This window comes from Pelobates fuscus, chromosome 12 (genome assembly GCF_036172605.1).
Source record: "Pelobates fuscus isolate aPelFus1 chromosome 12, aPelFus1.pri, whole genome shotgun sequence".
Lineage (NCBI taxonomy): Eukaryota > Metazoa > Chordata > Amphibia > Anura > Pelobatidae > Pelobates > Pelobates fuscus.
In genome coordinates, this window is record NC_086328.1 from 43,213,642 (window position 1) to 43,226,645 (window position 13,004).

Sequence of the window (13,004 nt, forward strand, 5' to 3'; positions counted from 1 at the left end):
TTGTCCGTCACCCTGGCACACATGCAGGCCAAAATGACATCCTATGCGACCCAAATTATTTAATTGACATGTCCCTCCCACCTCAATTATATTTCTCCCACAGTTTGGAGATAAGCATGTGTTTCATAATGTATATACATTCCAATAAAAAAATATCCCGAGTCTTCTAATAAATCCATCAATGTGTTAAATCGTAGATTTGCATTATCAAATATAGCCTGTGATGAATATTGAAATAAAGACTCTCTGACCTGTTAGTAACTCCTTTCAATAACTTTATGTGCACAAGTTCTATATCTATCATTTTTATTGGTTATGTAATTGGTAAATATAATTATCAGAAATGGACAAATAATTGCTCAAAATATTACTATGCTTAATGCTGTGTTCACAAACACATTGATTTTATAGCTCCCAGAACCGATTACATTAATATCTGTGCATAATTAGTTTACACATTACTAAATTACTGACAGATTAAACGTGAAATAGTGCAGTTCATACTCAGCCATATAACTGCCAGAAAGGAAATTAATATGGATTCAAATGGTCCTCCGAGACCTACATTGAAATAGCAGAAATCTATAAAGACTGCTTGCATTAGGAAATTTCTATCACTGCCATGTCTGTGGTTAATACTTTGCAAACTTTGCTAATTTGACAGAGTTATATGAGAGAGAGAGAAAAAAACTTGGCCAGTTTTAAATATAAAGAATTACAACATTATTTTATTTAAAATCACTATAATTGTTGCAGGTAATGAAATGTTCCCACTATTGTAATAGGTTATACACACAGTATACGTAGTGTGTATGTACAACACATACATGATCATGTACTTTTTCCTTGTATATGATAATTAGGTGCCAAGAAAAGGTATTTCGTTAAATGGCTTACACCTGCAAAATCTGGACCATATACATTTTACATCAGTACATCAGTTGTTAATCTGATATTAATCCATATCTCCCACCATTTCAAATGCACAAAGAGGGACACTAATTTTAGGGCTGCGAGTAAAGGTGCGGAAAGTAGCAGGGCTGTTGTGAGAAATTTTAGGAATAATTCTGACTTAAGAATAATAATATTTGCACCTAAAATGTTCTTTAGAACAAGAACAATCTATATTATTTACACAGACTAATTTATAAACAAATTTAATTTAGTTTAAAGGCAAATTAAAGGGACATTATAGTCACCAGAACAACTACAGCTTATTGCATTTGTTCTGGTGAGTATAATCATTAACTTCAGGATTTTTGCAGTAAACACTGTATTTTCAGAGAAAAGGCAGTGTTTATATTACAGCCTAGGGATACCTCCACTGGCCACTCCTCAGATGGCTACTGGATGTGCTTCCTGTGCAGCACTGCCATTCAGTGTCTCTACCCCCTGCATGGAGACACTTAACTTTCCACAAAGCAATGCATTGATTCAATGCATATCTATAAGGAGATGCTGATTGGCATGGACTGTGTTTGGCTTGTGCTGGCTCAGTCCCTGATCTGCCTCCTTGTTATGCTTAGCCTATCCTATGTGAAGGCATTGTGATTGACTTTGAATAACACTTCTGATGATGCCAGTCAAGCAGGCACGTCAGGGGCAGAGCCAGCAGCTGCAGACTGGAATAAAAGTACAATTTTTACAAGAGGGGCAGGGGGAATACATGATGTTTTTAACACTATATGGTCAGGAATAAATGTTGTTTGTGTTCCTGACTCTGTAGTGTTCCTTTAATGATTGCTGTGTAGATCATACACATCCTTCATAAATAAGGACACCTGACAGGTATGGTTAATCTGTGTTTCTACTATGTACAGTGAAGGAAAAAAGTATTATACCCCCTGCTGATTTTGAATGTTTGTCCACTGACAAAGAAATGATCAGTCTATAATTTCAATAATTTTTAACAAAAAAAATCCAGAAAAATGCATGTCAAAAAAGTTATAAATTGATTTGCATGTCAATGAATGAAATAAGTATTTGATCCCCTATCAATTAGCAAGATTTCAGGCTCCCTAGTGTCTTTTATACAGGTAATGAGCTGAGATTAGGAGCACTCTCTTAAAGGGAGTGCTCCTAATCTCAGTTCGTTACCTGTATAAAAGACACTTGTCCACAGAAACAATCAAACGATCAGATTCCAAACTCTCCACCATGGCCAAGACTAAAGAGCTGTCCAAGGATGTCAGGGACAAGATTGTAGACCTACACAAGGCTGGAATGGGCTACAAGACCATCACCAAAAGGCTTATTGAAAAGGTAACAACAGTTGGCAAATGGAAGAAACACTAAATAACTGTCAGTCTCCCTCGGTCTGGCACTGCATGCAAGATCTCACCTCATGGAGTTTCAATGATCATGAGAACGGTGAGGAATCAGCCAAGAACTACATGGGAGGATTTTGGTAATGATCTCAGGTCAGCTAGGACCATAGTCACCAAGAAAACAATTGGTAACACACTATGTCGTGAAGGACTGAAATCCTGCAGCATCTGCAAGGTCCCCTTGCTCAAGAAAGCACATGTACAGGCCTGTCTGAAGTTAGCTAATGAACATCTGAATGATTCAGAGGAGAACTGGGTAAAAGTGTTGTGGTCAGATGAGACCAAAATTGAGCTCTTTGGCATCAACTCAACTCGCCGTGTTTGGAGGAGGAGGAATGCTGCCTATGAGCCCAAGAACACCATCCCCACCGTCAAACATGGAAGTGGAGACATTATGCTTTATGGGTGTTTTCTGCTATGGGGACAGGACGACTGCCCCGCATCAAAGGGACAATGGACGGGGCCATATACTGTCAACTCTTGAGTGAGAACCTCCTTCCTTCAGCCAGGGCATTGAAAATGGGTAGTGGATGGGTATTCTAGCATGACAGTGACCCAAAACACACAGCCAAGGCAACAAAGGAGTGGCTCAAGAAGAAGCACATTAAGGTCCTGGAGTGGCCTAGCCAGTCTCCAGACCTTAATCCCATAGAAAATCTGTGGAGGTTGCTGAAGGTTCGAGTTGCCGAATGTCAGCCTCGAAAGGATCTGCAAAGAGGAGTCGACACAATCCCTCCTGAGATGTGTGCAAACCTGGTGGCCAAGTACAAGAAACATCTGACCTCTGTGATTGCCAACAAGGATTTTGCCACCAAGTACCAAGTCGAAGGGGTCAAATACGTATTTCACTCATTGACATGCAAATCAATTTAAAAGTTTTTGACATGCATTTTTCTGGATTGTATTTGTTATTCTGTCTCTCACTGTTAAAAGACACCTACCATTAAAATTATAGAATGATAATTTCATTGTCAGTGGGGAAACATTCAAAATTAGCAGGGTATCAAATACTTTTTTCCCTCACTGTAGAAATAAATATCAAATTACAGCCTTGATTTAATAACATTTCCAAATTATTCAATACTGTTAGAAAAGTTTTCCAAATGTCTTGTCTTTAAAAAATCACCATAGTCTTCAATTGGGACTTCTGTAGAGAAATGATTTGTAAAGTTTCAGCATTGAATCATTTAGAAAGCTTATTAAATTGAGGCCTAAGTCACATGAAAATAATATTTCTTGGGGTGAAATCAAATTAACATTTGGGGAATTAGCACTTCAAAGCATTTTAATCTCCATTTTATTTTTTTGTCAATCTTTCTTTTATTGAAGCATATAAGATGGGGTACAGAACGAAAAGGGGAGGGAAATGTAAAAACAATTTACAGTAAAGGATTAGTACATCGATATTTTCAGAAAATTAAATTTCCTGGGTGACAATGCTTCATTTTTTAAGTAGGTAAGTTAACTTGTAGCGAATCTAAAGCACGTTGTAGCTAGTGGCTGAGCCTATTCTGATAGACTATAGGAAAGTAACCTTAGATTATACAATAGCTTAGGCACACAGTGAATAATAACAATTTGTGCGTGACGTCTCTAGATTAAGTAAGGTAGGTATTTAGATCTACAGGACTAGGTTCATGCTAACTGGGCCATCACTAAAATCATTGAAGTAGTTGAAACTCCTATAGGTGCATCTAACATCTGCTCTTAACAGTTGCCTAAAACAGTAGCCTTATCAGCTCCGTATAGTATTTGCGAGAGAATTAGTATGTCGCCTGAGAGCAGGTGAAGCAAAACATAAGGTGAACTATGTGTGGTCGCCGATTAAATCGTAAAACTGTAAAAATTGTTTAGGCACTAAAGTAAATGGAAATCCTACCATTGCATATATCATCTGCCCTCAGCATTGCGTATAACAATAGCTTAATCAGCATCATATAGTATTTGCATGAGAGTTAGTATACAGCCTGAGAGTAGGTAAATCCTATCATGGGACAAAGTATGTGTGGCCATTAATTAGCTCCTAGAACTGGAAAAACACATATCATGCTTAAATATGACTGGCTGTGCTTAATAATAGTAGTCTCTCAAGATATTATGCTCTACAGAGTAAGAGAAGAGAACATGGTAACACCATTAACGACTAAACAGTTCCTAGCCAAGCGTGATGGTAGTGAAACTGTCCATTAGTGGGGCTGGGTCAGCAAATACCGTTGCTGGGTAGATCCTCCGTGCGCGTCTGAGAGGGGAGAAAAATGGCCTCGGCAATTTGAAAGTTCCATAGGGGTGTGACTTGGTACGGGCCTGCGGTAGCCGTCTGCCAGCCCCAGGTTTCCGTGAAGGCCGTCACCTGTGTTCCACTGACTCGGTAGCTCAAAGAGGCCGGGTCTTCCCTATTTCGGGTGCCATGTGGGGCTCGGATGTTTCGCCGCCGCCAGCGGCGGGTGAGCCTCTGACGGTGTGGTCGGTGCCTTGGAGTCAGACTCCATGTGGTCTTCAGCCTGGGAAGGCAGTGTGGGCGGCCCCCAGGACCGCGTCCCTGTCGTTGTAGGTATAGCTTCGGGCCTTGAGGCGCATCTTTAGGCCTGGTAGAGACTCCGTTGCCTGAGTGAAGCGGTCTTAAATGTGTTTTGGGTTTCACACGTCTCCTCCGCCTCTTGTCGGATGGCGTCTCATACGCCTTCCGACTGATCAAGCTTGGAGCGGAGCGGGGAGGGTGCGGCGGGCCAGGTGGCGGTTTCATGTTTCGCGGTTTGCTTTCGAGCTTATCCCAAAAGGCTGTGAATAGCTTATCAAGGCAGACCTCCAGCGGCTCCAGTAGGTCCCATGTAGTGGGAGACCATGTGGAGTCCGCCATCTTGTCTGCAGCTGCACAGATTGGCCGTCGTTTTCGGGTTACCCCTTCGTCGCTTGGCAGCAGGTATTGGGTCGCTGGGACCGGGATAACCCCCGCCGGTCCATAGGGGGGGAACATGGACCTAGGCTCTGTTTGTAAGCCGTCGCCGGCAACGGAGGAGCGGCCGCCTCCCCCATGCCGGCCGTGCTTGTAGGCCTCAGGTTACTTTGCCGGGTGTTCTGTCGTCGGTACCTGGTATTTGGCACCAACGCGTAGCCCTTGTCAGCAGCTTTCAGTTGGTGTCTCGTTTGACGGGTTTTGGAGTCGTTTAGTGGCATTTTTCCCGACTGATTCAGCATTTGGAGCGGGAGCAGCTTCGTCCTGCGTCCGCTCAGCTCAGCGTCCAGGCCACGCCCCTTAATCTCCATTTTAGATCAGGAATTCATCATTAGCTGACCCATGCACGTTACAGTCACCCCATTCACAAATAACATGCTACACCTGTACTTCTATAATTTATAGACAGGATACATTGTTATTCCCAATGTGCTTATCCTTCATGGCAATATTACAGTTGATGCATGTGTGTGAAAGTACTGTGTGTGTTTATATGCTATAAGGCCAAAAGTAGGTAGACACCCCTACTATGTATTTATTTCAGATTTTTCAGCCTCTGCCACCACAAAAATTTGCATAAACTCCAGCACATAGCAATTCAACTTCCAAAGACAAACAATGGCAGTAAAGCAAGTTGTACTGAAGAGGCCCTAGCATCTAGCACTTCCTCCATTCCTTTCTGCAGCACAGTAAGAGGAAGAGTTAGTCAAGGTGGCTGTTGATTGGATGAGAGCATCAACTTACAGTATTTGTTAAGTCAAAACTAACATTGTGATGAATACAAAGGCAATATTTCTATAAGAAATCCTACTCAAATATTTAGAATGCGTGAAGTAGAGCAAATCATCATTAGGCTATATGATGCCAGGAAATACATACATTATTTATTTGTCTAATACAAATATAACAGTATTTTATGAGATGTGTACAAACTACAGCATAATTGTTTTTACTATTTATATGAATGTAGAATAGAATAAACTTATAATGGAAGGTTTGTTAAATATATTTTGTAGAGGATTTGTTAAGGGAGTAGTGTATGTTTTGATAGCAATTTATATTTTTTATTGATAAATGTATACTTTAGATCAGGGCTTATGGAAGATCAATATATTCATAATAATTGTAATTGATATGATGCATTGCAATTAGACATGTGCACCAATGAAATTTTCGTTTTCTACGAAAGATTTCGTTTTAAATAAAAATTTCATTCGTCAATCCCGAATTTCGTCTTCAAACCATTCGTTTTCGAACGAAAATCGTTAAAAATGTGTTCGTTTTTATCCATTAGGATGAAAACAGCACTGCGTGTGCGCAAAAAAAACAAGCAAGGAGGGAGCCGGCATCTCTACCAGCTCTCTCCTTGTAAAAAAATTACTACCCCCCCGCATTAAAATCCATGGGGGTCACTATGACCCCCATATTAATAAATGGGAGGTTAAATCCTCCTGAATGCCACTACTCGCAAACAGCGAGCAGCCAGTGGCTGCTCACTGTCATTACACACTAATTATAAATAAATATGGGGGTCACTCTGACCCCCATATTGATAACAGGGAGATTAAATCCTCCCTATTGCCCCTACTCGTGAGTAGGGGCATATCGCCTAAACTAATTTAAAATTACAAGTGACTGGACAGCTATTGCTGCCCAGTCACTAGTGCAATAAATGAGGGGGGGCTGGCACAGGTAAAATCCTGCTGCCCCCTACCTGTGCCAGCCCCCTGCAGTAGGGGCATGTCACCTAAACAGTGAGCTGCCAGTGGCTGCTCGCTGTCATTTAAATCAGTATTTTACATAGAAGTGAGTGAGAGCTATGGTAAGAGACTCTTAAAACTATAACAATGTTGCAATAGGAAAAAAATCTAAATAGCTACTTTTCCCATGGTACTCTTACCAGCTCTCTCACTTCTATGTAAGTTTAAATGACATCGAGCAGCCAGTGTCTGCTCGCTGTCATAAAACTAAATATAACTCAATATGGGGGGTCAATACGACCCTCATATTGATAAAAGGAGGTTAAACCCTCCCCAATGTCCCTACTCGCGGCATGCCGCAAGTAGGGGCATATCGCCTAAATTGCCCAGTCGCTAGAATATCGCCTAAATTGCCCGCGGGTGGGGACCTTAAAATAATAATAAAGGGGGACCTAATGTCCCCACCCATTGCTGGCGTGAGGAGACCCTAATATAATAATTGTGGGGGGGACCTAATGTGCCCCCTGTCCACCACCCATGAGCGGTGGGTGGGGACCCTAATTTAATGATTGTGGGGGGGACCTAATGTTCCCCCCAGTCCCCACCCATGAGCGGTGGGTGGGGACCACAAATAAAGTGACTAGGGGTGCCCAGCCCCTAGTCTTTTCCCCCCCAGCCCCAATAAAAAAAATCCTACCTACCCCCCTCACCCTATAATAGTGAGGGGGTGGGCAAAAAACTAACCTGTAAAAAATAATCAATTTCATACTTACCATTTGATGTCTTCTTTTTTCTTTCTTCTTTTCTTTTCTTTCTTCAGCCCCAAAAAAGGCCAATTAAAAACCCACAATACGCGCCACAACTGTAAAAAAAAAACTGAGCGCAAAAAACAAAAAAATCCATCTGCACAGACGGAGCTCTGCACGGCAGGGGAAGGCTTGTAAAGCCTTGCCCCGCCCTGCAATTAAGCTCAGAGCACTGTGATTGGTCGGTTTAAACCAACCAATCACAGTGCTCTGACAGGTAAATGAAGAGACTGACAGTCTCTCCATTTACCTATCACAGCACTCTGATTGTTTTTTTCCCATGCTGTAAAAAGTGGCTAGCACTCTGATTGGTTGACTTAAGCTAACCAGAGTGCTAGATACTTTTTACAGCGTGGGAAAATTACAAAGAACTTTCCCACACTGTGTAAAATGACACAGAGCACTCTGATTGGTTGAATTTCAAACCAACCAATCAGAGTGCTGTGCTAGGTAAATGGAGAGACTTAACTGTCAGTCTCTTCATTTACCTGTCAGAGCACTGTGATTGGTTGGTTTAAATTGCATTTTTGACATCTTTAATCAGCACGCATAGCCTGTTGACAACAGATGACCAATGGCAGTACATCCCTCTGTGCCAACCACTTCATCCTCTTTCCCCCCTGCATTGATGATTTGGCTGCTGGGAGAACGTGGCCACGACATGGGATTCAAGGTAAGTTTTATTTTTTTGTCTTTATTGTTTTTTCTTTAAGGTGGGGCATGTCAGTAAGGATTATTCTAACCAAACACAATGTGTAAGACACTGTTTTGTTTTTTTGAGTATCCCTTTAAGAAGAACTATGTTAAAAATTGTTCTCTCTTTGATAATAAAGGGTATGAATACAAATAGGTCCACAGTGTTTCCAAAAGGACAGACCTTAACACATCTGATGTTTGAGATAACTATCCCTACCGTTAACTTATGAGTTTGACTATTTGTTTTAAATAATGTTCAAATTCAACATTATGATTATTAATGTATACATGTTCGCAGCTCGCTTAGTTAATTAAGTTTCTTTTTTTTGTTTTGTTTTCAATTTTAACTTTTAGAATGATCACCCCTTTGAAAGATAATCTTTTAATTCTTGAGGAAAAAAACAGTTCTATAGACGAAATGAAAATCTTTTCTCTGTTTCATTTTATTATTTTTGCTGTTATTTAAGAATGGTGAGAACTTTTTGCAGGCTTGTAAGAAAGAGATGCGGCTCTCCTGTTTCCCGTCTCTAAAGTGGTTAATTAGTTTCTAATGACACTCGATACTTCTGTAAATGCAGGAATGGGACTTTTGGTTTTCCATTTTAGCGGATGCATTAAATGCAGGACTACAAATAAACCATATTTTCAAATGGTTTGCTGAACATTTTAATGACCAATATAGAAAATAAATGTCTTAACCAGAGACGTAACTACAATTCTTTCTAGTAGTATGTCCAAGAGACACTGCATTGCAAATCCACTGGCAGTAAAAGTGTTAATTTAAAATGCTGGAAATAATTATATTTACACATTGGCAAAATGGATGATTTTGATGGGTAATGGCTTTGCAACTAAAAGAAATATGGAAAGTATGATACAGTGCTTAATATTTAAATTGTGTGATATTTTGCTGACAATTTCATTTTGAGAAATTCATGTTCTTGGTGTGCCTTCCAATCTCCCTTTGTTTCCCTTTATTGAAATACCATACAGTAGCCCTCAAAGGTATGGCCCAATGTATGTAATCCACCTTAGCCCAATGGTTACTGATGCATAATGTTAAATGTTTGATTGGATGTTCTGGCATAATAAGATTCACAAGTCAACATTAATACACTGTCACTGACATAAATAAATAAATGTGTAAGATGATATATACAGAAGACATAAACCAAACTTGAAATTTGCAAAGGTATAGAAGTACATATTATACATTCTTAAAATATTAGTGAACATTTTGTATATGTGATACAATGAGACATGGTATGAAAGCATCTTATTGTCTGTTGGTTTTAACGAAAAATAGACCTTTAATATAGTAGCTAGACATGTGCAATTTGTTTTGTTCCGAATGCCAATTCGGACTAATTTTGGGCAATTCGGACATTCAGATACATCCGAATGTCATTATAGCTGAATTGGCGAATTGGCGAATTGCCAAAGTGTTGAAGTTCCGAAGTGCCGAAGTTCCGAAGCACAGTATTGCCCAAGTACTAACATACCTACCCAGTGGAAGAATGAAGAATGTTACACTTTATACAATTTTAAATAAAAAGTATACACACATTGCCAGGATTCAGCTGTAAGCATTTGCAACACTTACAATAATCAAGTAACACACATTCATATAAAATGTAAGTTACTTAGCCTGTCAATGGAATGACAGGAATGAATAAGTAGATAACTCCCTAATTCTCATGGTAGAAAAAGACAACATAAAGTATTACATTTGGGGTATTTTGACTCTTTTTTATGCAAACATTTTACCACCAAGCTATGCTAAATAAAAAAAATAATAACTTTGGCCAGTCTTTGTGACTAAGTGGCTACGAAAAAAGACTGAACATACCTGATTTTCAATACTTTGGGTTTTCTTATTTTGAAAATGGTATGCCATCATGGGGGGTAATTTTCATACCTGGACTACCATACAATCTCAAAAGCAACATAACCAATCTGGCAAATTTCAATGTAAAAAAACGGCTTACATTTGACCCTGTAAATTTCAAAAACACTATAAAACCTGTAAATGGGGGGTACTGTTATACTCGGTATAATTTGCTAAATACAAATATTAGTGTTTCAGAGGGAGAGGGAGAGGAAAAATATATAATTTTTAATTTACTCTTCACTGAGTGCCTTGACCCCTTGAGGCACTCAGCACACAGGCACAGCATCGGAAGCCTGCCTGATGGCTTCTGATGCTCTGCCTCACTGCTGGGCTCCACGTGGAGCAACCCGGAAGTGATCACTCTGGGGGAGTGATCACTCGAGAGCCCAGCAGTCAGGGGATATTGCACAATGCCTTGACATCAATAGCTGCAATACCGCTAGAGCAGCTGGAAGCTATCACGCGCTCTAATTTCAGTGCTCTAATTAGCCGCGGATGTATCAGGTATGTCCGCAGTCCTTAAGAACCATTTTTTTTTCAGACTATCTGATACGTCCTTGGTCTGGAAGGGGTTAATTAGCTAATATTTGCAGTACATTAACAATTCCTGTGTAAATTGGCTAAATAATATTCAATAAATATAACTCCATATTAACAGATCAGTTGACAAAATAAACAATTCCGTTCACAAAAAAATAACCCGTTTTTTTTGCAATCGTAATCAATGTTAATTTCAATATTTTACATGTACTTAATTTAATTCATTACCAAAGCACCTTTAAAATCATATTTGTATTTATACTGTTAGAGTGTTCCTGTTTACTTTTGATTACTAGTCCTCTTCACAAATTAAAATAACGAAGTTAAACTTATCTTTCATCCAGTGATGTCCTGGTTTAACTATGGCCACATCTTCTATGTCTTCATCTAAGAAATCATCTTAGGAGAGGTTTAAGAGGAAATTTAATCATGACAATGATTGTGAACACCTTTGAAAAAATAGGTGTTTTAGGAGGATTTTAGTCATGTAGTCACTAGAAGCATACTAAATGACAGAGATAAACATTGCCATTTATCTTAACAATTGTCAGACTGCAGAGATAGCATCTAGGCACCAATGCCTCTAAATTAAGATGTAGTGGTTTTGGTGCTTTACATTGTTAAGGAGTTTAAGAGGATGCAGAAATCTCCTTGTCCACTTGTCCCATCTGCTACAGTTTCAAAGAAGATATGAGACTCTTTTTTACAAGATGGTTACACTGGAGAGTTGGCTGACTGGTTGGTGTACCTAGTACTTAATTTTAGTCCAGACCAATAGCAGGGATGTCTCATAACAATATAAAGTCCCAGGATGGTGTTTATTTTCGAATGTAGAAATGCAAAAGGTATACAATATGATAATCACAACCCTAAACCCCGTAAAGGCAGCGGGGGTGCTATGCCATCCTTGGGGACCTGGCTCTAAAAGCCAGCGGTCAGAATAGCACGCCCCCACCATCCAGGAGCCTTACCTGCTTACCGGCCATCCCACGCTGGCGATCGCGATGGGGGGACTTGCCTGGCATCCCAGGCAGTCCCCTTGCTGCCGATCCAGTCTTCCTGGGCCATGTGATCGTGAAGTCCTTTAAATAAAGAGATTCCAGAGTACAAAGGAAAGGAACAAGAACTAAGTGGGAAAATAAAAGAACTAGAAGAAAAAATAGCTGAGACAAGGAATAAAGAGAAACAGGGAGGATAAAACCCACAACTCTTTTTCCACAGTTAATAGGATTAAAAATAATTGCATAAGTCAATTCTATAACAATTGTTCAAAACCCTTTAGAAAATGTTCTAATAATAAAAAATATACAAAAATTTCTCCTCACCTATACCGTATAACGTCAAAAGGAGAACGTCCACTATGAACATCACACATTCCCCCACAACTGATAAGAGATAGAAGAATGCCTATTAGGAATTTTAAGAACCCCAAAAATAGGAAAATCATCTAATCAAGGGAATAAAAATTCTAGACACCCATCAAACAGAGATTCACACGCTCAAGCAGCCAGCTCCCAAAGAGGTATCAAAAATGTAAGGGAAAAAAGACACCAACCCCATAGAAGATCATATGCTCAAGCAGCAAGTTCCCACCAAGAAAATCAAAAAGACAGAGGAACATTTTTAGAGAGGGAGCAAAACCCAAGGGAGGGTCAAATAACACACTTCTTCAAGCCCTGTGACAGTCAATAGGAAAACGGGTTCACACCGTTGGAAGATCTAACAGACACTCTCCCAAAGAGAAAGAGGTCAGAAGAGAATCCATGGAGGGAGCAGAATGGGAGAAGAAGAAACTAAAAAACAAATGGGCATTTACAATTTATCAGGTATAGAATTATCAATGAAGGAATTGAGAGCATTAGAAAAAAAGTCTTAAATTCACACCAAATAAAACCATGAATATATTTGAAGCATACATAGACCTACAGAAATAAATAAGGAAGATGACTTTAAAAAGATTCTTCCTTAAAAAAGGAAAAAATCCTTTCTTCATCAAAAGTGATAAAGTAGAAATAGACAAATAAATAAATGAAATGGGAACAAGCTTTATTTTGAGTTACTATAGAGGTCACTTCTTCTTACATATTATTA